This window comes from Colobus angolensis, unplaced genomic scaffold (assembly GCF_000951035.1).
Source record: "Colobus angolensis palliatus isolate OR3802 unplaced genomic scaffold, Cang.pa_1.0 Scaffold137, whole genome shotgun sequence".
In the NCBI taxonomy this organism is placed as follows: domain Eukaryota; kingdom Metazoa; phylum Chordata; class Mammalia; order Primates; family Cercopithecidae; genus Colobus; species Colobus angolensis.
Genome location: NW_012114455.1, coordinates 8878311 through 8905781, shown reverse-complemented (window position 1 = coordinate 8905781; position 27471 = coordinate 8878311). Strand labels below are relative to the sequence as shown.

Genomic DNA, 27471 nt, shown 5'->3' with positions numbered 1-27471 from the left:
TTTGTATTTTTTTTAGTAGAGACGGGGTTTCACCGTGTTAGCCAGGATGGTCTCAATCTCCTGACCTCGTGATCCGCCTGTCTCAGCCTCCCAAAGTGCTGGGATTACAGGCTTTAGCCACTGCGCCCGGCCTATCTTTTATATTTTTAAACTAGCAGCTGCCTTTCATTTGAATAAATAATTGAAAGTTGATGGCATTTGTTAATATAAAACTGCATGTGTTACATGTTCACACATGTGTAATCTTGAACATTTTTCAGCAGAAGCCTTCTGCTGTTTGGTACTATGGTTTTGGATATTATATGGTTTTCAAATGCCATCCTGCTTGAGGTTTGCAGTCAAATACAGTGATCATGAATACTCATGCCTACTTGCACGTTTGAAGTAGTCATGCTGGTATTTTCCGTAGTAGCCACCACCCGGAATCCATGGAACAAACTCGAGTTTCTAATAACCGGATGGCACTTGGTACATCTGTCTGTTATTATATATTTCAACTAAATTAGGGTCAATAGCTAATGTGCATTAATATAAAGTCATAAGACAAATGGGTATTTGCTGCACAGGCAGTTAGAAGCAATATTGAAAAGACTGATTTTATGCTTTTGACATAGCCCAAATTGCAGTGTGACACGACTGTCCAGAGTGGCCCATCCTGTGAAAATGTCTTTTTCAGGCCCCTCAAAGGCCAAATCCCACCCACCTGTGAGAAGAGGAAATATTTAGGACCACATGCACAGACACAAGAAGAGGTCTGTCCCCCACCAGACTCCTGTACGCTGGCAGTCTGATACGATCTATCTTTTGAATACACCACCCAAACCAACTAGGAATGAAATCAATTTAACCAAAATCAATGCTCTTTTGTAGAGCTGCTTAGACTCTAAGTGGAAATGAAACTTTGAAGCTGCCCTCTCTCGGTAAATGCGGCACTTACGGAGCTTTTGATGGCAGCAGGAGCTTGCAGAATCTTCCTCTGTCCAGCATCGCACCTTCATTCCAGAAGCTGGAGAGTAACTAGGGAATGAGCAGAAAGAGAATACATTATGGGTTTTGTTTTTTTACACAATATTTCCTTATCTTAATTTCTACCCAAGGTAGCATGTTTTCTTGTTCCCCACCTTCCCCCAAGTTCTGGTCTCCATTTGTCAGAAACCACGCCCTATCCGTACATGAAGACATGGCTGAGAGGTCATTAAAGGCTCCCTTAAGAAGAGGAGTTGGGGGACTCCAGCTGTCTTCTGTTTATTGAAGGAGAATGGCTCTCTGTTTTCTGCCTTAACCAAACTCCAGGGCTGATAAGACCACATCCTCAGCCCTTAGCCAGCTGGGTGCTGCTGTTACTGTGTTCTGCGTATTGAGCAGACTTGTGGGCCCATAAAGCAATTTCTTTCACAGACTTTACATCCAGCAGAGACAGTGGTATGGGAAAAAGGAGAGATGGCACAGAGCCAGGAAAACCATCCAATTCTAAATTGTGGGGTGACCCATCCTGTTTATTTATACATTGGCAAAGTTGATTGATTGGGATGTTTCCAGAGAAGAGCATAATTTTAAGAGTTTTCATTTTAAGTTATAAAATGCATACTTTAAAAGGATGATAGCTTTCCAGGATTGGCAAAAATTCATTAACTTTCTTTTAAATTTATGGAAGGGGAGGTGGTGATAAGAGCTAACAGTTATTAGATGTTTATGCTGTTTTGAGCACTCTGATACTTGCTTCATTTAATTTATCTCATTTAATTACAACAAGAACCTCTGAGTTAGGTAGGTTACTACTCTTATTTTACATGTGAGGAATAGATACTCAGAGGAGAAAACTTCTCAAAGGCCTCACACAGGATAAGTGGCAAATTTAGGACCCAGAACCAGTTTTCACCAGCCTGACTCGGGTTCCATGGGATCCAGATAAGATAACTGTGATTGAATAGGAGAGAGTGTGGGTAAGGATGAACAATAGACAAGGAAGGAAATAGTACAAATTCTCTCTTTAAACAGATTGTCTATTCATTCAATTAACCAACTGTTGATCAAATTAGAAAATTTAAGTGTGTCATTCAATGAATCTCGGTACATATTAGATAAAATAAAATTTGTATAGTTTCAAAGACATCTCAAATGATGGTGAAATGAGAACACAACTAGAGAGGAAGGCATTGCTTAGTGACAAGAACAGAAATTGCTTCACCATTGGCATCCATCAGAGTCAAGGACAAAGCAGAGTCAAATCCAGTTTCCACAAGGCATTTCCTGGAAAACTGTGAAGGTTTTAAAAGTGTGGTCCCACACCAACCTGATGCAAATGCCTTGGAAATTCCAAAAAATTCTGTTTTCTCTGAACTACTCAAATAAATTAGGCCAAAGACTTGTCAGTAGCCAGGAGCCACAGGATCCTTTTGTTCCAGTGTTTCCTCCAGGGCGACCCTAGGATGCCAGCTATAAGCCTGAGCTCTCCTAGGCTGGTTCCACTGTGACACTGGCACCTCTGTGTGCCTTGCTGTGTCCCTCTCTTTTGAACTCACTGGATGAGTTAACACTCAGCCAGTTAAGGCTTAGGCAGGCTCAGGCTTACGGCCATAGAAGATGTGGCAGAGGAGGGCCAAGAGGAGAGAAAGCAAAACAAGGGTTTTTTTTTAATGTTTTGCCTAGGTGATTAGAGGATCCAGAAGTGTTGGAATGGATGCTGGTGATGTTTTAATTTATGGGTATTCTTCCTTTCTGGAAGATCACAGCAGGGTCGCCACTATGCAACAAATCCCAAGCCATTCTGAGAAAAGGATTTGCAGCCTGTCAGGACCTCAGAAGAAGCCTCTTACTGTCTCATAAGGGAAGGTTAAGGGACAGCTGGGTGGCCTGTGAACTGTGCTGTGTGTGGTCAGTTCAGAGGCAGTACTGGTGAGAAATGATGCTCTGGTTTTTCATTCACTTTTTCCATCTCACCTGGGTGTACAACTTGACTGGGCTGCTTGAATGTCTTGACTTGTCACCATGATGTGTCATGAATATTTTTTTAAAGGCACCAAAAGAACAGACTCTTTCTCATTGGTGTGCTAGGTGAAAATGAAATAAAAAAAAATCCTATCATCTTAGACCAGTAAAATCACTGAGGCTGCATGCAAAACAAGTGTGAATATCCACATCAAAATCAGCTGCATGGCCTCATGATTTATTTTATTTTTATTTTTATTTTTTGAGACAGAGTCGCCCTCTGTCACCCAGGCTGGAGTGCAGTGGTGTGATCTTGGCTTATTGCAACCTCTACCTCCCCGGTTCAAGAAATTCTCCTGCCTCCGCCTCCTGAGTAGCTGGGACTACAGGTGCCCTCGGCTAATTTTTGTATTTTCAGTTGAGATGGGGTTTCACCATGTTGGCCAGGCTGCTCTCAAACTCCTGACTTCAAGTAATCTGCCCACCTCGGTCTCCCAAAGTGCTGAGATTACAGGTGTGAACCACTGCTCCCAGCTCCTCATGAATTTTTAGGCATAGAGAATGGAGCCAGTAACAGATGTAGCTGTGCTCATTACCACACTAAATGCGACAGGGTGAACGAGGAGATATCGTCAAAGAAAAACCATAGCTGGATAGTAGTTAATGGGGTAAAAACAGATTTTATTAAGGACTCTCACAACAGGGAAAAAGGTCTAGGGTAGAATTGGCTCAATTCCAAATATATCCTGGCAAATGGGAATGTATATGCAAGAAACAGAGTGGGAGTCAGTGGATGGAAAGTTACTAAGAGGAAACAGCAGGGGTCATGGAGATTCTAACTAAACAGACCCAACAGACCAAACGAGATTCTTGCTGATGACAGGCCAGGAGGACCAAACATCATCTGGGGGATGGTGCAGGAGGTGGAGCCTGATCCGATATCCAGGATGATGAGGTATAAAGGGTGAGGAGTTCTTGGTAAACTGACTTTGCAGGGTTGGTTTCTGAAGCTATTGCACAGACTGATATAGCACAGAATCTAGGAGCCTAACTAACATTTAGCCAAAAAAATAATCTTTGCTAACCCAGACATGTGTATGTTCTGATCAACAATCTGATCCTCATAAAAGAGCCAGCCCGAAGCATGTGTGGTGAGTGCAGAAGTGCTGGCCACAAGCATGTGTGGTGAGTGCAGAAGTGCTGGCCACAAGCATGTATGGTGAGTGCAGAAGTGCTGGCCACAAGCATGTATAGTGAGTGCAGAAGTGCTGGCCACCGTGCCAACGGGTCATCACAGAGGCATGTTGCTTCCCTGGGTTTTTGTCTCTTGGCAAATAACCCAACCTCTCTGTGCTTTCGTTTCCTCATCTGTGATCTGGAAATCATAATCATTAGATCTACCTCCTAGGGTAGTTCTGAGGCATAAATGCTTATGAAGTGCTTTGACCTGGGCCTAATAATAGGCAAGCAATTGAACAGTATTTATCATTACAGCAAAAAGTTTTGTAGAACTGTCTATCACCATCAGCTTACAATTTTAGGCTAACGTGCTACCACTGGTGGCACACTTAGGTAGAGGTCACACGAGAAAAGTTTAAGAAACTGAGTTTGGATGTTCTGCTAGTAAGCTAGAAGCTACTTGACATGCTGTTTGTTGCTAAACTACCTCATCTGGTTTTAAGTTTCCATGTGGAGCGAGATCAGGTAGAAGCAATAGGTGGCGATACAATAGCATCCTCAGTAAATACCCGATAAACACATGACGAATACTGTCACTGTGATACGCACTTCCACCTCCATTGCAACTACTACGACAATGGCTTCTGCTAATAAAAGCAGAGCTAAAAGTATCTTGCCTCTCAGCAAGTGGGCCCCAGGAAAAGGAAGCAAAAAACAATGTCTTGCTTTGATTCAAAGTTCACTTGTAAGTTTGCGCAGAGTGTTTCAAAATAAGTCAAAGTTTACACATTTTATAGATCAGGAAAGGGGATAAATGTATTGGATTTTATTTATTCTGTGATAGATACGTTTTCAAATTTTGAAACATTCCTGATAATTGTAATATGTGTTTGATAGCACATTTCAGGTCATCAGAAGTATTTTTTTCTTTCTTAGAGGATCATAGAATAATGACGATATAGTCTATAAACAATTACATTTTATTTTACTTTATGTATTTTTTTATTTTTTGAGATAGCATCTCACTTTGTCACCCAGGCTGGAGTTCAGTGGTGTGATCTTGGCTCACTGCAAACTGCCTTCTGGGTTCAGGTGATTCTTGTGCCTCAGCCTCTCAAGTAGCTGGGACTACAGGCATTCGCCACCATACCCAGCTAATTTTTGTAGTTTTGGTAGAGACGGGGTTTCACCATGTTGGCCAGGCTGCTCTCAAACTCCTGACTTTAGGTGATCCGCCCACCTTGGCCTCCCAAAGTGCTGGGATTACAGGTGTGAGCCACCGTGCCCAGCCTAACAGTTACATGTTAGTTTCAATGAAATGTAATCATGGAACTGAGTTTGGGAAAAATAGCCATTAAATATGGAAAACATCTTTATGTGGGGCTTAGCGATAAAGTCATAATTTCTTTAATGCATCATATTTTACTAGTGCTGAATATCTCCACACATATAACACACATGCAGATACTTATACCATATTGTATATCCATACATATTAACACGAACAAAACCAAAAAGCTGGATGTTTAAGACCAGGGGTTAAGAGTCATAAACATATAATTCCTATTTTATTTTATTTTACTTTCAGTTCTGGAATACATGCACAGAATGTGCAGGTTTGTTACATAGATATACATGTGCCATGGTGGTTTGCTGCACCCATCAACCCCTCATCCAGGTTTTAAGCCCCACATGCTTTAGGTATTTGTCCTAATGCTCTCCCTCCCCTCACCCCCGACCCCCCGACAGGCCCCACTGTGTGATGTTCCCCTCCCTGTGTCCATGTGTTCTCATTGTTCAACTCCCACTTATGAGTGAGAACATATGGTATTTGGTTCTAATTCCTATTTTATTACCCCGGGAACAGAATAAAAAGGGTCTGATGCCTACATTCTTTCTGTGAATATCTAGATTGTTCCTGCTTGGTTCTTTGTATGGGTGAGAACATCCTTGTTGCTTCTCCATCTTTATTTCTTACCATTCTCCTCCCCTTCTGCTTCAGCCACCTTAGTCTTGTTCCTATTTGAGCATACAGAATGTGCCCTGGCCTTACAAGCCTGACTCTGGACTCCTCTTCCTGGAATCTTCCTCTCCAGGTACTCACGTTTTCACTGTCTGCCTGTAATTCCTACCATGCCTCCTTACCCTCCTACTAATTTTTTCTCATTTAGCATTTCTTACTATCTGGAGATAAAATTGCGTTGCTCATCTGTCTTGCCTATTCAATGAGGGCTCAACAGAGGCAAGAAATCTCAAATGTGGTGTTCTCACTGCTGCACCCTGAAACCTTGAGTAGTTCACTGATGACGAAGGTATTGATTTTGTGGCTATATATAATATAGAGCAAGGTGAAGAGGGACGTGAAAATGTTTTTTCCCTGGGATGGAGTTTTGCTCTTGTCTCCCAGGCTGGAGGGTGGTGGCATGATCTTGGCTCACTGCAACTTCTGCCTCCTGGGTTCAAGCAATTCTTGTGCCTCAGCCTCCCAAGTAGCTGGGGCTACAAGCATGTGCCACTATGCCTGGGTTGTTTTGTATTTTTAGTAGAGACAGGGTTTCACCATGTTGGCCAAGCTGATCTTGAACTCTTGACAAGTGATCCACCTGCCTTGGCCTCCCAAAGTGCTGCAATTATAGATGTGAGCCACCACACCCAACCTGAAATGATTTTAATGTGTTTATTCTAGCAATGGCCTCATATGTGAATTTCATCTTGAGGTGACTTTGGAAAGAAAGAGATTTCCTAGTTTAGTGCTAGTGGTGGTTTGCCTAAGTGTCAATTCAACATATAGACTAGTGATTCCACCCCAGAAATAAAGAGTCCTTTCAGTGGTCAAGGCTATTTTATAAGCAAATGAGTTTGTGGCACTCAGGTTAATACAATATCACAAGAATAATATGCCCAATTAAATTTTATTGTCATTAGATTCCACTTTAAAAACTGCACGTGCTTTAAATTTTCATATTTTACAAAAGGAAAAGTAGATGCATGGCTTTTCTAGACCTGTCTGAGAGCCTCATTTTTAAGGTTAAAAAAATACTAAGTTCCAGAGAAAGGCATAATAAGAGACATGCAGCTAATTCAATGAATTTGCAAAGCTCCTCATTTTACCTTATTTAGCTAGGTTTTATGTGGTTCAGTTTTTAATTCCACCCAATACACATGGTTTCTCTTCAAATATACATGCACACACACACACACTGAGGTGTGGTTTTCAAGGTCCTATCATGTTTAGCAAATATTTCAGATGAAACGATATGTTCATCTGTTACGCTGATTGCCAAGATTACAGCACGACAACAAACATTATTTGGGGGATAGAAGCTAAAATTACAGCCCACTTTCTCTGCCGTCTGCAGTGATGAACAGATGCACGTTAATTTTTTGCCGCAATGTCCGTTGCTTGGGAGCTGTGGGCTCATAGAGCCTTAGCGTCGTGGCCAGGCATTGCCTGATGGCTCTATGGTGGAGACCATTGAGTCGGGGGCTCCTGATAAAGTCACACACCAGGGCCTCTTCCTAGGAAGGCTGCAGCAATACGTGTGTAGGGAAGATGTGAATATGGTAGGAAATGGTGGCAGCACGGACTGTGTTTTTCTTTTCTTTTTTTTCTTATTGTGGAAAGCAGCATGGAAAACATAGCAGAGGAAGGTTTTGGCTGTAGAGACAAATAGTATGCAGAAGCCAATCCACGGTTCCAGGGCAAAAAAATATCCACAGAAGTTTCAAGGTTTTCATATAAGCACATGTAGAAAGGGAGAAATGTTTACAATTGGTCCCAAGTTTCAATTGTCTAATTTTGACATGAAGTTTAGGAGGATGTTTAGAAGGTTCTATAGTATATCGAATTTAATTAGTTTTTAAAATGTGAGCTAGTTTCTTATAATGTCTGAAATCGTATTCTTACAGCAAATAAACAAGGGACTTCCTCAAACTGATGTTCTCTGTACTATTATATTAGTTTTCTATCATTGCTGTCACAAATCAACACAAACTGAGTAACTAAAAGCAACACAAACGTGTTCTGTTACAGTTTTGTAGCACCAAAGTCTGACTCAGGTCTCCATGGGCTAAAATCAGGGTGTCAGTAGGATGGTGTATATTTCCAGAACTCTAGGAGAAGATCCATGTCCTTGTCTTTTCAGCTTCTAAAGACCACTGCATTCCTTGGCTCCCGGCCTCTTCTCTCATATCCAAAGCCAATATGATAGCATTTCTTGGGCCCCGCTTCCGGGGTCACATTGCTTCCTTGACCACAGCCTGGAAACATTCCAAGATGCTGTTAAAAACCCTTGTGAATAAATGGGACTCCTGGAATCATCCAGCATAATCTTTCCATCACAAAGTCTTTCATTTAATTGCATCTGCAAAAATCCCTTTTGCCATGTAAAGTAACGCGTTCACAGGTTCTCGGAAGTGAGGGACATTATTCCACCTCCCAAAACTATATAAGACTGAAATGGAGTTGAGTGAAATCTGCCTCTATGATTTGGAGTCTATTTGTTTGTGAACAGTTAGTGTTTAAAGATAACACCTTTGGAGTCAGGCAGATTTCAGTTCAAACCCTGAATATGTCATTCATTCATTTATCAAATACATATTGACTGAATGCCTATTATGTTCTAAGCTTTGTTCTGATCACTGGAAATATTACAGTGAATAAGACAAATTTGCTGCTCCATGCATCTTTTTGGCGATGGGGATGAGACAGCATATAAATAAAGAAATATATCATATATTATCAGATAGTGATAAATACCATAAAGATAAATGGTGGTGCAGACTTATGCTGTCCATGCACAGAAGTCACTATGTCACTCTAGCTATGTGTATAATCACTCATTCATTTATTGATTCATTTATGTCACCATCAAACTTGTCTTTGGGACACTTATGGGGAATAGGACATTATAAAAGCATTTTAATATACTGCTTATCCTTTAATCATCAGTATAAATCTATGAGTTTTTTTCCCCCAACTTTGAGAATAAGAAAACTGAGGCTTAAAGAAGTTAAAGAGGCCGGGCGCGGTGGCTCACGCCTGTAATCCCAGCACTTTGGGAGGCCGAGACGGGTGGATCACGAGGTCAGGAGATCGAGACCATCCTGGCTAACATGGTGAAACTCCGTCTCTACTAAAAAATACAAAAAACTAGCCAGGCGAGGTGGCGGGCGCCTGTAGTCCCAGCTACTCCGGAGGCTGAGGCAGGAGAATGGCGTGAACCCGGGAGGCGGAGCTTGCAGTGAGCTGAGATCGGGCCACTGCACTCCAGCCTGGGCGACAGAGCGAGACTCCGCCTCAAAAAAAAAAAAAAAAAGTTAAAGGGCTGTTTATGCTACTTTTTATCATGTGGCAGGCAATTAAGTGACCAGAGTTTTAGAATGTCATTTAACCTGAACTTTTTAAAAAAAACTATCTTTATTTTTTACCTAAGCAGGTGGTGACCCCCTTGCAAGTAGTGGAAGGGAAAGTGAAGCTTGGGTTGGGGCTTCAAGCCCTTGAGTCTTCAATCCTGAGACAATACACTGTCTTTGAGCTTCCACTAATTTTCTTTTGATCATTATGGGACTATTCTATCTTTGATCAATCATTTAAATCTGTGTTTACACAGGCTGAGCAAAGGGAAGAGTTAGACAATTACCCGTGCCTTGGAACTAATTTAAACAGCCTATTCAGGGCTACGGCTCATCTTCTATGATTTCATTCTCTCTGCTCAGATACAGATGCTGAGTACACACAGCCTGGGTGAAATGAAGGAGAGGAGCAAGATCAGAGGATCCGTGCAAAACAAGAGTCTCACAATGTGGTGTTTTGTTGTTGCTGTTGGTGATGTCTTTTGTGATAGCAGTGATGGTGGATATTCTTTCTTTGGGGGGACGCGTATTTGTTTCTTTTGGTTGATTAGAGGAACTTCACTGGCTGTGTACATTTATCACTTGAATACATTTGTCATAAAGTATTTGGAGAGAATTCGGATATAAACGAATTCTCCATCTCTACAGAGGAACAGTATTTAGCAGATGAGCCTCCAATTGACTGTTGTCTTTAACGTCTATTTGATTATGTATATATTTTACGTTTAAACTGTGACTATTTTTTCCTTGCTTTCCTGGACAGAGGTGGATTTGCCAGCTTAGCTCGACATGAGCACTGGGACACACTCTGCGGCGGAGTGAATGAAGCCTCTGCAGTGAATGGTGGGCCTCTGCATCAAGTCTATTCCATATCTCCCCTGCACTAGCTGTGGCCCCAGCTCTTGGTGGAGAAGCACTGTGACACTTCCATCACAAATGCCCAGTGTAACACTGTCCTCATAGCTTGTCTCTTTGTGTCCATTCCTGAATGTCTGCTTTAATAATTTCTCTACGCCCCAGTTTCCCCAAACCTTGGCCTTGGCTTTGACTTGTTCTCAGACAATGGACTCCGGCCCACGGTGTGGGCCCTTCTATCTGCTGCTAGGCCACATGCACTCTTGTGGGTTGCCAGCCTGCCCCATTCCATCTTAGCCTCCTAAATTCCTTGTAATTTCTCTTTCTTGGTCCCTCTGAATCATACATTTTTTCTAGAACACTACGTCTTGTCTTCTTACTTAGAGTTCATTTCTTCTCCTACAGCTGGATTTGACCCAAACACCCCATCCCATTGTACCTGAGCTTCCGTTTGAACACTAGCTGAGCATTTTGCTTTTAGAATACTAAGACCTCACCACTAATGATGCAGTTTTGATGCCTAAAATCACTAGAAAGTCTGGGCCAAATTCTCAGTGCTTTCAACAAACTGGAGGAAAAGCTGCATGTTGCATAACAAGAAGAACAAGTGTGTTCTGCATCTCTTCTTTCGAACTCACATCTTTTGCCCTCCTAATAAACCACCACTCTTCCCCAATTTCTACCCCTAGAAGAGCTTCAAGGAAACTGCCAATAAACATGAAGATAATGAATTAGAAATCCAAAGGAATGCTTTGAAATGGTGTTTTTCCCTGAAGTGTTAGCATGAGAAAATAAAACTGAAAGGTGAGGAGGGGAGTACCTCACCCAACAGCGATGAAACAGGATTCTGAGCACAATATCCTACTTAAATGACACACATAAGGAGTTGGAGCTTTGTAATACCTTTTATATTGCTGCCTGCCATCTGGTTGGCAATTGTTAAGCCTAAAATATTCAGGTAAGCTCTATTTTCTCAAATAGTGCAATGTTATGGGGATTTCAGCAGCCACTCATCTTTTAAAATATCATTATATTTCACTGTTTTCCAGAACAAAGCAAACTCTGTTAGCAGAATGTTTGCATAGCACACAGTGTTACCTGGAAGTGCTGGGAAGCACAAGGCAGGAACTCCACACTGTGTGAGGACTTGTAGGTGAGAGTGAGATGTTCTGTTTTCTATTTGAGCCAGGATTTCAGGCGAGGATTCTCATTTAAGGTGGGTTGACTCATTCCACCTGAACCCTGGGTGGGAACCGTCCTCCCAGGGAGGGGTAGTGCTTGGGCATTCAGCAATAACTGTGAAAGGGGACTGAAGTGAGCTACTCTTTGTTCTGGAAAAGGCCTGCTGGGAAAGTACAAAGCCCAGAAAAGCTTTTTCCACTTTAAAAAAAAAAAAAAAAGACTGTTGATGGTTTTACCATTCTCTAAGAAATGATGAGGGGAATAGATACCACCTGACCTTATACCATAAAGCATAACTTGCTTTGAGGTATCCATTCTGCCAATTACCTAAATTTTTAAACTATGGGAAATGCCTTTTAAATAAAACCTGAGATTCAAGCATCATGAGCTGAGCTGACAGACTGAAATATGTATAGAGAAAGACTGAAACTTCTATATAATCCCCACCTCTAAGGAGATAGATTCATTTCTTCATTGATTTGTGCATGCAAACATATGTTCAGTACATGTTTATGGGCCCATGTCATTTGCCAGTCAAATAGTAAGTTGTGACACCACAAAAATGAATAAGCCATACCCCCTTTTCCACAAAAGTTTGTGAAATCAGATTTGTGTGAACAAGGGTTAAATTTCAGTTTCACCCTCCAGACTCCTTTCTCTTCATCATTTAGGTTCTTTCTCTATGATTTTATCCATCTTCGTGTCTCTAACGAATTTCTAGATGCTGACTACTTCACAATTTATATTTCCAATCTACATCTCTCTCTTGTACTCTAGACACATTTATCAAACGGCCTCATTTGCATGTCCATCTGGATGTCCCAGAAGCACCTCAAACTCAGCATGTCCCAGAATGAAGTCCTCATTGCCCTTCAGGCATTGCACTCCCACCTGACTTCCCCCTACCAGTAGACATCACTCACCCTTGGGTCAGTCAGTGCTCAACATCTCATCTGTCACTGCTCTTATAGATTCTGCTACGCTGTCCTCTACCCATCTCCAGTTCCACTGTCGACAAGTTTGCTTCACCTTTATTCTGAAAAGCATTGAGGGGTCCCATATACTTTTCCTCCAGTTTCTCCTCATGTCAACATTCTATATAGCCATAGAATAAGTATCAAAACTAAGAAATTAACCTTGGCACAATCCTGTTAACTAATCTACAGAACATATGAGAATGTTGACCATTTCCCCATAAATGCCATTTTCAGTTCTGTTTTCTGTCCCAAGATTCAATCCAGGATCCCACATTGCATTTAATTGTTATCTCTTCTTCTGCATTTAGTATTCTCCAATCTGTGACAGATTTTTAGTCTTTGCTTGTCTTTTGGTGACCTTGACACTTTCCAAGAGTACTGGTTCATTGCTTTGTACAATATTCCACAATTTGGATTTAATTGATGTTTTCTCATGACTATTATGAGATTTTGAATTATTGGGAAGGATACCAAAGAGATCTTGTGCCCTTCACAGTTTGTGACAGCAGCTGGTATATGAGATTGACATGTGTTCCTCACTGGTAATGTTGTCCCTGATCCCTTGGTGAATGTAGTATCTGCCAGAATTCTTCATTGCACAGTTACTTTATTCCCTTTGTAAATATTTGTGGGGAGCAACATATCTTGTTTCTGCTTAAACTTCTTCCTATGTTTTTCAAGTATTCATCAGTGGTTCTTGTCTGAAGCAATCATTACTGTAAACTTCTAATGGTGCTTTTCTGTTTCCCCCAGTCTTTCTATGTTTGTTAATTGGAATCCTTCTTCAAGGAAGAATGGTCTACTCCTCCAGTTATTTAAGGATTCATTTATTTGTTTATATCAATGTGAACTCATGGCTGTTATTTTAATCTTTGTTATTTTTTCACTTTTCAAGTTGCTGCCATTTTAGTTATTGTGAACTCTCTGAAGTTGGCTCTTTGGTGTTTTAATGTTACACATCTCTCTTTTTGTTCTCTGTATTGATTAATGGTATTTTTTTTTGTATTGATGAATGGTATTTAGAAACCAAGATCTTGGTGCTGGGTGTGCTCATTGTTACTGTGGGTTAACTGCATCTAGTTTCTCTGAGTGAATGGGGCTGGGAAATGAAAGGATGTATACTAACTCATACATAAACACAGCTATACCTATCCATTGTTCTACCTTTCCACATATCTGCAGTATATTTGTAAATCCCACAAGTCCATATTAACAGCTTTGACTCTACTCAACACCACAAGGTTTATTCTAGTCTCCTCTCCTTTTCTTATTTGAAACCTCTTTCTCCAGGTGAGAATTCTGGCATTCATTATCTGTAATTTCTTTCTTTATTTAACCCTAATATGCAAGTTAAGTTGTTTCATGCTTGTGTAATCCCTAATCCTGTAAGGAAAAAAAAAACTAAAGTACAATGTTTGTGTACAGTTGTTTTTGTTTTTCTTCCTATAATAGCCTATGGTATAAACTAAGACTTGTTTATTTCTCTGCTGGTTAAACCACTGAAAACAGGTATTGCTGGTGATTTTTGTTCACCTTGGATACATTTTTCATATGGTAGTCAGATTTATTCACTTAAAATAAAAATCAGATTCTATTGCTCTACTGCTTAATATTCTCCATATCTCCCTTGAGCCCATAAGACAAAGGCTCAAGTGTTTGGTATTGCATATAAAGTTCTTCCCAGTCTGGCTCTTACTTCATCTTTTCATTGTTTGATTTCTAGCTCTTACACTAAACATGATTGAGAACTCCATATATGTTCATTGACTAAAAAAAAGATATACAACTTTTGATTAATAAAAACACTCTGAGAGTAGTAAGTCCGTGATAACTTGCTTGGGAGGTAAAAAAAAAAAAAAAAAAAAAAAAAAAAAAGTTTTTAAACTTGGAAACAAGAGAAAACATAAATAAGATTGGTTGCTTGTCTACCAAGAAGGTCATCTTTGTTAGCCTTCCTAGCCCCTGTGAATGTGGCACAGTTAATGTTGCAGATATTGGAATCAAAATGCACCTCAGTTCAATCCCAGTTTGCTACTTGATAAGAACAACTAAAACCTAAGTTGCTGCTGTTGCCCTTGCCCCAGTCTCCTTCCCTGGGTTGGGTCTAATATGGAGGATCAGAACAGCTGATGTTTTACCTAAGTCAGGAAGGATAACAGTGCATTCATCATGGGCATGTGAACAGCCAAAAGAAAAGGAAAGGGCAAGTGCAGTGCCAGAAAAACAAATTTTGTCTACATCAGTCTTTTCCCTGGGTACTCTTTTATATATGTATTATGTATACTGTAAAATGTGTATAAATATATTTTGTAATATAGCAGAAAGGACATAGAAATCAAAACTAGAAGATTCATTCTGCTTTTGGCCTTACGCATGACAAGCTACATAACCCCTATCATGCCATTTCATCTTCTTGAGATTTAGATTCCTCCTGTCTAAAAACTAGGGAGTTGAATTTGATCTCTTATGCCACTTCCTTCTCTTTGCTTCTCATTTTCCCTAGCTTTGACTACCACCTATGTTGCTGCCTCTGACATTCATTTACTTTTACTTTTACTTTCGAAATGGACATATAAATGCTGTGAGATGCTATGCCTATGAAATTCAATGAGGGAAGAAGGGGAGGAACAGTGGAAGGAGGTAGAGGAGAGCAGAGGTGACATGACCCTCCAGCTTCAAGTCTGTATCATTACAAGTTATTGAATGTTTCTTAAAGATGTCATAACTTATCCACTGCATTCATGACACAGGGTTATCTACTAACCACACAGATACTGCCCTGAAGTTGATCAGGCAATTTTCTATTGTATGATACCTATTACATGGCCAGCTGAATGTGTCTTGGTTAAGGATGCTACCAGAAGAAGAAATAGAATCATATTCTGGCATGGAAAATTTTTTTTAGGCATGAAGAGTAGCTGTTATGTCAGGCAAATTATGAACCACATCAATTTGTAGAATGTCTTTCCCTGTGCTATTTCAAAACTGGGTCCACACTTTCAACCCCTTCATCATTTAAGTGAACTCTTAGAAGGTGAGATGGACTACATTTCCCCCTTCAGAGCTGTTTTCACATTTTATCAGATTTTAGTACAGTTATATAACATTTTCAGTTTTGTCATTGTGTATCACAGTACAACTTTTGCAGAATATGGAGACTACAGCTCACATGTATATACTGCTGTCTCTGCTAAGTTGCCCCATATGTTCAAAACTCATATTTTATAGCTATTCCGAGACAAGAGATTTTCCTTTGTAAATCAAAAACAATGTCAATTTTAGAGTGACCACATCAAATCATCATTCAAAATTAAGCACCATAGTCTTCTTAAAATAGTGTATTTAGTTATGACATTGTCGTCGTTTTTTATATTTTGCATTGCTTCTGTCTCATTTAATCCACAAATCTTCTGAATTACTTTGTTGTGGTATTTTGCTGTGTCGTTATGGTATTTCCAGAGTACTCAGAAACACAGACACCTGTTTTGTTGACTTGTAATACAACCCGAAAACAGAAACACAGAGCTGGGCTGCACTCATGATTTCAGGACCAAGGGCAGTTCTTCTATAGGTCTTTCTACTGATGTATGCCAGTTAGGGCTGTGAATGGTTACACTACTGTGCTACCAATTCAGATGCATTGCAATACTTAAGATAATAGAAAAATACTTCTAATGGTAATATACCTTAAATCACCTTTTCAGCTCTCAAAGACTCTTAAGGCAAAGCACTGACGTTCTTTCAGTTGAAATAACAATGTGAAGGTCCTTATTATTTAAGACTTCTAAATAAGCCAGATTTACCAATGTCAAATTACTGGTGAGTCATTTGACCCCATATTTATTTCTAATTTCCACAAGCTGTTGGTAAGAGCTGCTGTAAATCAGGTTGCCATTGATCTTGGCTCCCACTTGTGTAATTCTAAGATGAACTGCCTGTGATCAACAGAAAAAGACTACTGCTCAGAGGGAACGCCTGCAGAAGGAGGTCGCAGGATGCCCTGGGAACGTGCATGGTTATTAATTATTCAGGCAAGAAGAGAGCAGATGCTGGTCTACATAAATAGGGTGGCGGGGAACCCTAATGTAAATCTATACATCAGGAAATGTGAGAGTGAAGGGTGGCAAAATTTGGTCTTAGAAAAAAGATTAGGGAAAATGATAAGCATGGTTGTAATAGGCAATCACTTAAAGCTATTGATTTAATTAAAAGTAACTACATATCCATGTGCAAGGCACTTAAATGATTCTCACAGTCAGACTTCCTCTAGTTTATGATATTTTTATTTGAGTTCTCTGTGTTCTTAGCTGAAGGGAAGGCTCTTTAGCCTCCCACAGGGCTTTGTCTATTTCCACATTCAATGAAAATACTTGTGAGCCAGTCATCCTTTTCCAGTGTTGACATCCTCATGTTGTTGTGCTCATCCTTGGAGAGGGGTACAGGGGGAAGGAAGCCCATGAGTCTGAAGAACCATATAGTAATAAGTGTTCATTGCATCCCTCTAAGACAGTCACTGCGCCTGCTTTCTGTCTGCTATCTTATGTAATACTCACAACATCTCTGTGAGATAAATATTAAAAGAAAGTTTTTTTCTCTCCTTTGATAGGAATAGGAGAAAGAGATAGTGACTGTAATGGGGGAGAATGAAGTTAGGAATCAGACTCTGTTTATCACTCTCTGCATGAAAAGCTGCAGGGCAGGGGTGTTGCTTACTCCATCTGAGTTGCAGTTTTGAGACTGTAGTTCATATAGTTCATATCTTGGTGGAGGTAGGTCTCTTTACACTTAAGATAGAATTCAAGAAATTTGACTATATGCAAATTGTTGTGAATGAATTTTACTTTTCTATCAACTCAATTTCATAATTTGAAATTCATTTTTATGAGGAAAAAATCCCTCAAAAGTATTTTTGAAAAGAAAGGGGTTAGGTGGTGGTTAAGGTATATGTGCCAAGATACTGAGCATTAGTTGTTTACTTTCCATGGCAACATTTGTGTCCCTTAATCAATTCTCCTGCCATACTCAGGGATTTTTAGGCTACCTTCTTTCATCTTGGCCCAGATGCTTGGGATATTCCATGTTTTCACACTTTTGCTTCAAGAAGGCATTGGGTTTGGGTGCAGGGGCTCATGCCTGTAATCTTAGCACTTTGGGAGGCCAAGGGTTCAAGAAGGCATTGGCATAGAATGACTAAGTTCATGGTGGTATCCAAGCACACGTTGTGGAGCTGAAATCGCATCCTTTCTCTGGGCATCGCTTCTGCATCTGTAAAATGGAAGGCATAACAGGTCCCAGCTCATGGGAGTGTTGTGAAGTGCTTAGCATAGTGTCTACTGTTTACTGAGTTTATTCTGTCCTCCAGGCCTGTCAGGTCTTTCGTATTCTAAGAAGGAAAGGGGCCAAGAAGCTGAGTTCCACAAAGGTTATTTGTGATTATTCAGATATCTTGCTTCCCCTCTTATTGTTATCCTACAATTAAGGGGCTATATTATAGTGATTATAAGCTTCATGTCCCAACAGACGTCTGCTGTGTTTATGAGCCTACCCGTGCTAGAGCTGTCGGCTGTAGACACTTACCTCCCTTGTGGATTCAGTCATGTAGTGTGCTATATTCTCTTGTGCAAACATCTCTAAATTTCAGAGAGCCTTGTAAAATAGAAAGGACAGTACCCAAATTTATCAATTTTATCAGTGAAAACTTTGACACATAAACTTGACTTAGGAAGAGTAATTTTCACATCAAGCGCTCCAGTAGTTATGAAAGTTTAAATCTACAACTGAAAACATAGAATGATAGCAATAAAGTTTTCAGACTTCTGTTCTTTGCAGCACGGATAACACAGAGACACTTGCTGTGTGTGCATGATTTGTCCTAGGTGACCCTACTCTGCAACTTTTTTTCTCTTCAACAGTGTCTTCCACCTGTTTTTGTTTCTACATACTTTCTGGAGTTCTCATCGTCCCCACATTTCAAGCTGCTCTCTGATTATTAGCTTGTGCTAACTCGCAAATAACTAACATCAGTTTATCAATAACATACCCTCAATAATAGGCCAAGGTCAATCTTAGAACACACATGGTAACGTATTTTCTGCAAGTCTCATTCAACATCAGACCGGATTCAAATATCCATTGTGATACAAGTTATTAATAGAATCCAGGTGTTACCTGTTTTCTTGCTAGACTTTCTAGCTCTATTATTTAGGGAAATGCTAATGAACCAACAGGCCAACTGCAATGAATAGCAGACTCAGCAATTACCAATCATGAAACCTTCTAGTTTACCATTTGCATTCTGTTATGCAGTAGGTAGATGAAGGTAGAGAGCTTGTGATAAGGCACATTTTGTTAGTTTCTCTTCTCATGCAATGCGTATGATTGCCTCCTGGTAAGGAAATTGGATCTACATGCTTAAATACTTTTGAATTGCTGCTCTCCCCTTATGCCAACCTCCATTTCTGTGTCTTCATTGTCTTTCCTGTGCACCAGAGGGGCTCATATTTTCCCTCTTTTGCTCCAACTTCATTATCTAAAAACATACATCAGTGTATTTACTTTTGGGCTGCATTTTCTTTTCAGTTTTTTTCACTTATTTCACAATGCTTATTTATTTGCAAATATTTCATAACCACGATCAGCCTAAGTCATCCAATATTCAGGTATTTTGCTCAATAACTGTTATCCAAATACAATCAGTTCGTGAAGAGTGTTAGTCAATGGAAAATCTTGGCATTTTAGTATGTTGTCAAATTAATCATTCCTATGTTGATTTAATTCAGTAGCATTAGAGAAAGGAACAGGTTTGTGTGATCTTTCTTAATTAAATTTATCTAAATGAATTTGCATTACTACATCACAATGTGTAACACCACATTGCTTTAACTTGTGAGAATCTCTTCTAATCAGCTCAATTCATAAGAATTTAGATTCAGAGGATAGGTTGAAGTTTTCACATTACCCCGAGGAACAGAGAGGAATGAGTTCTAAGATATATGAGGTTTCAGAAATATTATAACATGTATTTTAGACCAAATGCAGCAGCTAATGCTGAGGCAAAGGTGTTGTGTGGTGCTCCTTGCATGTGCCATGTGAAATTTCTGTCATATACTGTTACCGAAGTAGCCTTGCCCACCACCCCACCTGCCCTTTGAATGCCAGTGTGAATCCTACATGTGTTCACACACCAGGTCATTTTGCTTCCCTGTAGGAAGCTGAATTAGTCCGTTCTCACTTTGCTATGAAGAAATACCCAAGGCTGGGTAATGTATATAAAAAGAGGTTTAATTGACTCCCAGTTCCACATGGCGGGAAGGCCTCGGGAAGCTTACAATCATGGTGAAAGGCACCTCTTCACAGAGCCAGCAGGGAAAATGACAGATGCTTATAAAACCATCAGCTCTCCTGAGAACTCATTATCATGAGAACAGCATGGCGGCCCTGCCCGTATGATTCAATTACATCCACCTCGTCCTGCCCTGGAAATGAGGGGATTGTGGAGGTTATAATTCAAGGTGAGATCTGGGTGGCGGCACAGAGCCAAGCCGTATCAGAAGCTTTTAGCAGTTATCTTAGCTCACAATGGACTCTTCCTTCTCCTAATTTTTCTGACATTTATAGTCAGAATCATGTAACTTAGCACAATAAAGTCTTGCATTGACCTTGGATTGATTAACATCTTCTTTGTCTTTCCAAGTTTTCACGTCCCCAGCAAAATTATGTATGTAGACTAAATATTCTACTTTTTACATTTTCCTGTGCCTAGTATACAGTAATTCACATTCATGGATATTTGCAATTTGGGTCCATATAGTTTCTGACTATGGATCCCAAAGATATCATTGGCTGAAATTATATTAACTTTTTAAAATGCCTCTTCATACTATCTTGTATATGTTCAGTGTCAAAATTTAGTTGTTTACTGATTGTTTCCCCACCCTCCACACATAAATATGAACAAACGAGCAGACATTTACTCTTAAGGAGTCCAGTTACACTACCTAAGCTGCATGTCAGAGAATTATTTTAAATGAGACTTCCAGTTTCCCCCTCTGATTTTTATCAAATAAGTTTACATAGACATTTCTTGTGAAATAAAGCCAAGAAAGACTTAAAACCACATTTACCTAAACATATGGAACATGTCCTCATACCTAACAAAAGCTCTCAGTGTTATCAATTAAAAAAATACAACCTGGAATTGAGATCTGTATTCATTTTGGAACAAACCTCAAATTAGTATTTTCGTGGTGAGACCAAATTGAAAACCTCATCTTTAAGCAATAAATATCCCTGAGCAGATTCTCTCTACTTCAGCCACCCAAAGTAATTCCTTGTTTCCAAAATTTGTAGAAAAGCTTGTGAGCAAATTATTTCTAAAATGACAGACTCTTTCCTCTGTACTTCATAAAACTATATATTGCATACCTACTCTAGGCATGGCATTGTGTTAATTGTACCATGGATGATGTAACAAAGACTAAAATACCATCCATATCTAGGGTGACTATATAGTTTGCCACCAAACTAGAACTGTTTTGAGAGTGAAAGGAGAGCTGTTAGAGTCCTGCTGGGCTGATGGGCATAAACAAAATTCTGCACGTGTAGCCACCCTGTACATCTGTGTCAGTTTCTTATGGCTACTCTAACAATTATCATAAACCTGGTGGTTTGAAACAACATATATTTATTCTGTCACAGTTCCAGAGACCAGAAGTCCAAAATTAGTATCACTGAGCCAAAATCTCCATGTTGACTGGCTGTACTCCTGGAGACTCTCGGGAGCGGGAGCGTCCTTTTCTCCTCTCTTCCAGCTTCTGGTGGATGCCCACATGCCTTGGCTTGTGCCCACATCACTCCAGTCTCTGCCTCTGTGGTCACATTGCCTCCTCCTCTTCTGTCTTTATGAAATCACGCTCTACCGCCATCTTAGGGGACACTTGTGATGGTGTTCAGGGTTCACACAAATAATCCAGAGCAACATCTCCATCTCCATGTTAACTTAACCATAGTTGCAAAGACTTCTTCTCCTCATATAAAACGATGTTTACAAATTCCAGGGAAAAGACCTGATATCTTTAGAAGCTATTATTCTGCTCACCACACTATTCCCATCTTTTAAAATTAGACACCTCATCAGGAAGGATTGTGATTCAGTGACACAAGAGTGATATGGACAATATTGTGCTGTAGAAGAAACAAATCACTTGACCTTGAGGCAACCTTACCTTTAAAGAATAGGCAGAATTTGGGAAAATACAGAGGAATGCATTGCTGACAGGTACAGCACAAACAAAGGTTTGGAGGAGGGGCTAAGCAAGGATGTTTAGGGGGCAAAAAAGGAAAGGACCTTGCCTTGAAAATAGAGTTCATACAAGAGCAGCAGGGGAGAAGCATGAACATCAGTTTGGCATCAGGGGGCTGGTTTTTCCTCATTCCAAGATCTTCTCATTTTTCTACTTTATTTACTGGAAAACTCTCTTTCTCCTTAATCTCTTAGTCAGTTCACCTTTATACCTCCATGATCCTTCATTTCTTTTCCCCTTTGATAATTTCTGATGCTCTGCTTCTGAACTCTTCCTAAGTTCTGCCACGGTGATTTCCCTTTCTCTGTATTTCTGTTCCTTCTCCTTTGCTTTGCAGCTCTTCTGCATTCAGCTGTGAGCTCACTGAAAGAAAGGACCATGGTACATGCATCTTTGTGTCTCCAGAATTTAATTAGCACAGGAGTAATTTATAAGGGGTGAATGAATGGGTATGGAGATTTATACCAAGGATCCTGGGACTTCACTGAAGGTCTTTAATGATAGTGCTGGTGTTAGTGGTGGTGGTGGCGATGTTTAATTATTTTTTCTAGGTCGGGATCCCTTCCTTCCTCCTCTTCCCATTCACCTGCGCTTCATCACAAACAAAACAAATATGGAGCTCCTCAGGCACCATCCAGGTCATCCTAATAATTTCACCCCTTCATCTACTTAGAAGGAAATACTGAAATCCTCCCTAATAAAAAGCTAGGTACAGTATATTCTTTCTGGAGATGTTCAGAGATGGTATAAATTATTTTCCTCTGTCAGTTTCTGGTATGTTTGGTCTCACTTTCTCGTACATATTAACTCACTTTCTCTTGTTCTGCCTTTAGGCAATTGGGAAATACATGATTGAGCACTTGTTCTTGATAACCCATGGATGGTATTGGTTTCTGGTTGCTGTAATGAAAGGTGACTTAAGTAGAAGAAATTAGGTGTCTGCCCATTAATAATCAAGGTGATGTTCATAAGCTGCTTTGCCATGATTGACCTCAGAGTTCCAACCCCAGAAGCTTCCATTAAAGCCAGGGATTAACTATTAGTGCAGCACAGTGGAAGGAACCAGAAGAACAGTTCTTTGGGTCCCAGCAACAAATTAATTCTGAATGAAACCTCTGATTAATGGCTCCAGAGTTGCCTCTTTGTTTTGCATAATTAAGTTTCATGGAGTGTTACAATTAACAGCCTTGCCATCACCCAGGTAGAAACAGCCACCATTTATTTGACCAGCAGCGTCAGAAAGTGCTGGGTGGTGAATAAGAAGCATTTATGAGGGTATTAGGTACATTTGGGTCATAATTGAATAAGGCTATAATTCTTTTCAATAAAAAGCTGCAAATAGGATGATCCTATGATACTACACCAAGTCGCCTTTCATTTTTTTTTTTTTTTCCTGCTGATCTGGGTCTAAGAACTCTATTCTCTAGTCAAATAATGGCCATAATACAGAGAAATTTGTAGTTACACATGAAAGTTGACTGTTCCTCTTTCTCCACCTCCAGCGCATAGCTTGTTTTATGACATTTATTAAGGCCACTTTTGTTATTGCACAAGCAGTCTGATATGCAATGTAGATATCAAGTAAGCTTGAGACTCTTGTAGCTGCCTGAGAGGAAAGTCAAGGTTCATTGGAACTACTGGGAGATAACAAAGTGTCTAGTACATTGTTGCTGGTGAGCAGGCCAGGAATCAACCGTTTGTCCATGTCAAGAGATTGAAACATGACCAAAAAATGGTTTTTTTGAGGTTTTTCCCCTGTGGAATGACATTTCTGTGACATTTCTGTGACACAGTTATTCCTCTGACCAGGATCATTTTGATGTTAAGGCAGAGAGACCAAGAGGAGCCATTGTAGGGATGGCATCCTCTGTTCTAGTCAAGTTTTCCTTGGGTCAATAGAATTTTTTTAAAAAATGGATAATAGCAACTACTTGTATGGAGTTTTCTACATGCCAGGTACTTTTCTATGCTCTTTACTTGGATCCATTTATTTAATGAAGAATTTGCTCCAAATATTTGATGACTTTTACCATTTTCTGTCTTTCTTACTTCCTTATTTTTACCATCTCTCTCTTCCTTAATTTATTTATTTCCTCTCTGTTTCTTCCTCCTGCTCTCCCTCCCTATCTTTCTTCTTGGCTATCTTTATACTGTGTCTGGGATTTGATCAAGAGAGCCGGAGAAAGCAAATACGAACCCTGAGGAACACAGTTCAAGCCCTGGAGCTACCACTAGACATGAGTGTGATTTTGAGCAAGCTGATTAATCAAAGTGGGCCCTATGTTACTTATAAAGAAGAAGGAAAAGTAGGAGGAGAAGAAGGAGGAGTAAGAGGAGAAGTGGGAAGGAATGACGAAGAAAGAAGGGGAGAAGGGGGAGAAGTAGAAGGAAGAGGATGAGAAATTGGAGAAAGAAGGGGAGGAGGAAACAGTAATAATACCCATTCTATCCATAGTAAAATGTTGCCATAAAAATCAAAGGAGATAGCGCCTATGAAAATCCTCTATAAATTGTAAAGAACTCCACACATTCAACTTTTTTTTTTTTTTTTTTTTGAGACGGAGTCTTGCTCTGTCGCCCGGGCTGGAGTGCAGTGGCCAGATCTCAGCTCACTGCAAGCTCCGCCTCCCGGGTTTACGCCATTCTCCTGCCTCAGCCTCCCGAGTAGCTGGGACTACAGGCGCCCGCCACCTCGCCCGGCTAGTTTTTTGTATTTTTTTTAGTAGAGACGGGGTTTCACCGTGTTGGCCAGGATGGTCTCGATCTCCTGACCTCGTGATCCGCCCGTCTCGGCCTCCCAAAGTGCTGGGATTACAGGCTTGAGCCACCGCGCCCAGCCCACACATTCAACTTTTTTGCTGACCTCCTAACGGATGTTTTCAGGAATTTTACTAAGATTTAGAGCCAGGCATATTTTTTTAAAAGAGAGAGAGATCATGCTCTAGACACATTGGGTGCCTCATTATGCACTTACCAGGAAGAAAATGCTGCCATTCCTGGCTAAAACCCCATTTGTCTTGCAAATTTCTATAATGAACAGATTTTGGGATAAATACTATGTAATCTGTGATGACAGTTCTCTCATTTCTTTTTTATTAGTTCAATCTTCTCAGCATCTGAACCACATAGCTACAGAACCTCCATAATCATTAAGGCAGCTGGGACGTATGCATTTTTTCTCCTTTCCTTAGCACATCGCAGAGTCCCCAGTCAGTCCCTTGTTACAAGGCCTATGTTCTAGTAGTAGTTAAATACACCTGCATAAGAATGCCAGAACAGAAAAGAAAACAAACTGCAGGGTGCATGACCTTTGCAACACTGTTCCATTTTCACAACTGACCTTTACCTGGGTACTTAAAACTTGGGTTTTACTTGGAGCTTGTGGAGAATATGCATTGCCCTAAACATCCCTTTGCTTAAAATAGATAATCTCAGTGGAATATAATGTGGTTGTGGTAAACTCTAACTCTCCTTATTCTCTATCCCTTTTCCCTTTGTCTTTCCCTAGGTAAGTGATATTTGATTATTGTTTTGAGCTTCTTCAGGAGAGACCTCAGAAGCCTACCTAATTGTCAATCCCAATGGAAGGAAGCCAGTTCCTATTCATCCTTCCCAAGTGGTCCCATTCCATCTTTTGGCTCCTGCAGCATGGCGGGGCACATGGAGGTATGACTCTTCACTGTTAATGGGTTTGCATCTGTTCATGGTAAAATAAATGTGAGTTTTGGATCAGTGTCAATGATACAATTATGAGCAATTCCTGGGAACTGAAGGCCAAAAAACCATCATTTTACCTCTGTATGTCAACTTACTGTGTGTGTTCTCTTGAATTCTATGTTAATCTATTTACTAAAAGTGAACTTCAACCAAACATCTAAGTGAATTGTAATAATTTCATTTCTACCAATGATATCACAAATAATGTCTACCTTTTCTGAAATAGAAGAAAACAGTCTTAAAATGTATTTTATTTGTATACCCATTGAATACACAGTTGGGTCTGAGAAAAGTCAATCTACCTTGTTCCCGAATTATAGAGTCCCACATGCTTCTTCGCAGGAGTTGGAAGCATCGTATAAAACATCAGGAAAATGAAGGCGCAGAGGGACAATGGGTGATGCAGTTCTGAGAAATGAAATTAACATTTTCTTTGTGTCTGTTGCTTATGGTACACAGAGGCACCGTTCCATAAAAGTTACTGCAAAACTGTTCTATCACCTCTAGGATCAGAGTCTGTAATGGAATTGTTGAGCAGGCTTCCAGAATCATGAGCCTCACTTCACAGTACCTGCAGGGTCTTTTAATTCAGGTGACTGTGAAGGCCAAACATGGGCTGACAATGACTGGAATCTGCACCAGAAGCAAATAAACCTCTAACTGCAGATCTCAATCTAAATAAAATACAGACAGGACGATGGTGTATTTTGAGTATTACTACCAGAAATCCCCTCCCTCTGCCAAATCTATGACAACATTACCCAAATGTGGCTAAAGGAAATTTCTCACTTGGATTCAGGTGGAGGACGTGTTCTTCATTTATCATCCTAGTTCTGTATTGTTTACGGACATGGTTTTACAGTCCGTGACAGTTAATGTCTGTGTTATTTTCTTTATTAGGTTAAATACATGGAGCATCTCTCTTTACTTGTTAAGGGATGATTTTCAGTAAAACTAAAATCATGATTCTCATGTAGACCAAAAATAGATGATCATTAAACATTTTATTTAACTCATTAATGAGGAAATCTGGCAGATGTTATATTTGTTCCAAAATGTAAGTCAAAGAAGTGCGCATGTATATGAAATAGAGCACTATTGACTGTGATTTACAAATGGACACAAAATTGGCTTTTTCCATGAATTTGAGGGAAGTCAACTGAACCTGTACCAGATAGAATTTATTTGTATGTCTTTAGACAAGAACTATTTTGCATTGCTATCAATTACCTATAATTTATAGAATAATAAAATAGCTCAGGAGCAAGGAACATCTAGAATGAAATAACCGAAGCCAGCCAGCAGCCCTCGGGCATGCTCTGTCCGGGGAGCGGCCATTCTTGGGTCTCTTTACTTCTGTAATAAACTTGCTTTTACTTGAAAAAAACAATAACCCAGTAAAGTATGCTCTAAACAGTGCATTGTTTTTCACTGAAGATGTTTGGTAATCTTTTTTGCTTATTTGTAATTTCCTTACACACTTAAGAGTACAGATTCTGCAATAGGAAGTTGAGGTTGTCATCCACCATACTTTCAGATTCTGCCTATGCTCCTGTATCAAAGTTCAGATTGGTGCAAAGTCTGGAGTGCCACCCTTCCGTGGATTTTGTAAGCATACCTACCTTAGCTTTGTGTGACTCCTGGAATGCCTAGTTTTACCATTTCTATCAATGAAGAAATTTTTACTATTTTCTTGGAAAAGTGTAAATTCTTAAGAAATATTTGTTCAACAAATGATGAGACCTTTAAACCTATGTATTAACTAGATGTTCTTTACTCTTTGGTTATTTACTGAGTGACATGATAAAAATACCCCCATAGTGAAAAAAAGTTGGGTTTGAAACTTTCTGTTTGCAGGCTGGGTGTGATGGCTCACCCCTGTAATCCCAACACTTTGGGAGGCCAAGGCAGGTAGATCACCTGAGGTCAGGAGTTCGAGACCAGCCTGGCCGACATGGAGAAGCCCTATCTGTACT

At 40.0% G+C, this 27471-nt stretch overlaps 1 protein-coding gene across 1 annotated transcript in view; it reads left to right on the top strand.

Annotated features, from left to right (window-relative positions):
- The window catches only part of OPCML (opioid binding protein/cell adhesion molecule-like), a 1158639-nt gene that overhangs the window by 226127 nt on the left and 905041 nt on the right, over positions 1–27471 (top strand). The window lies entirely within an intron of this gene.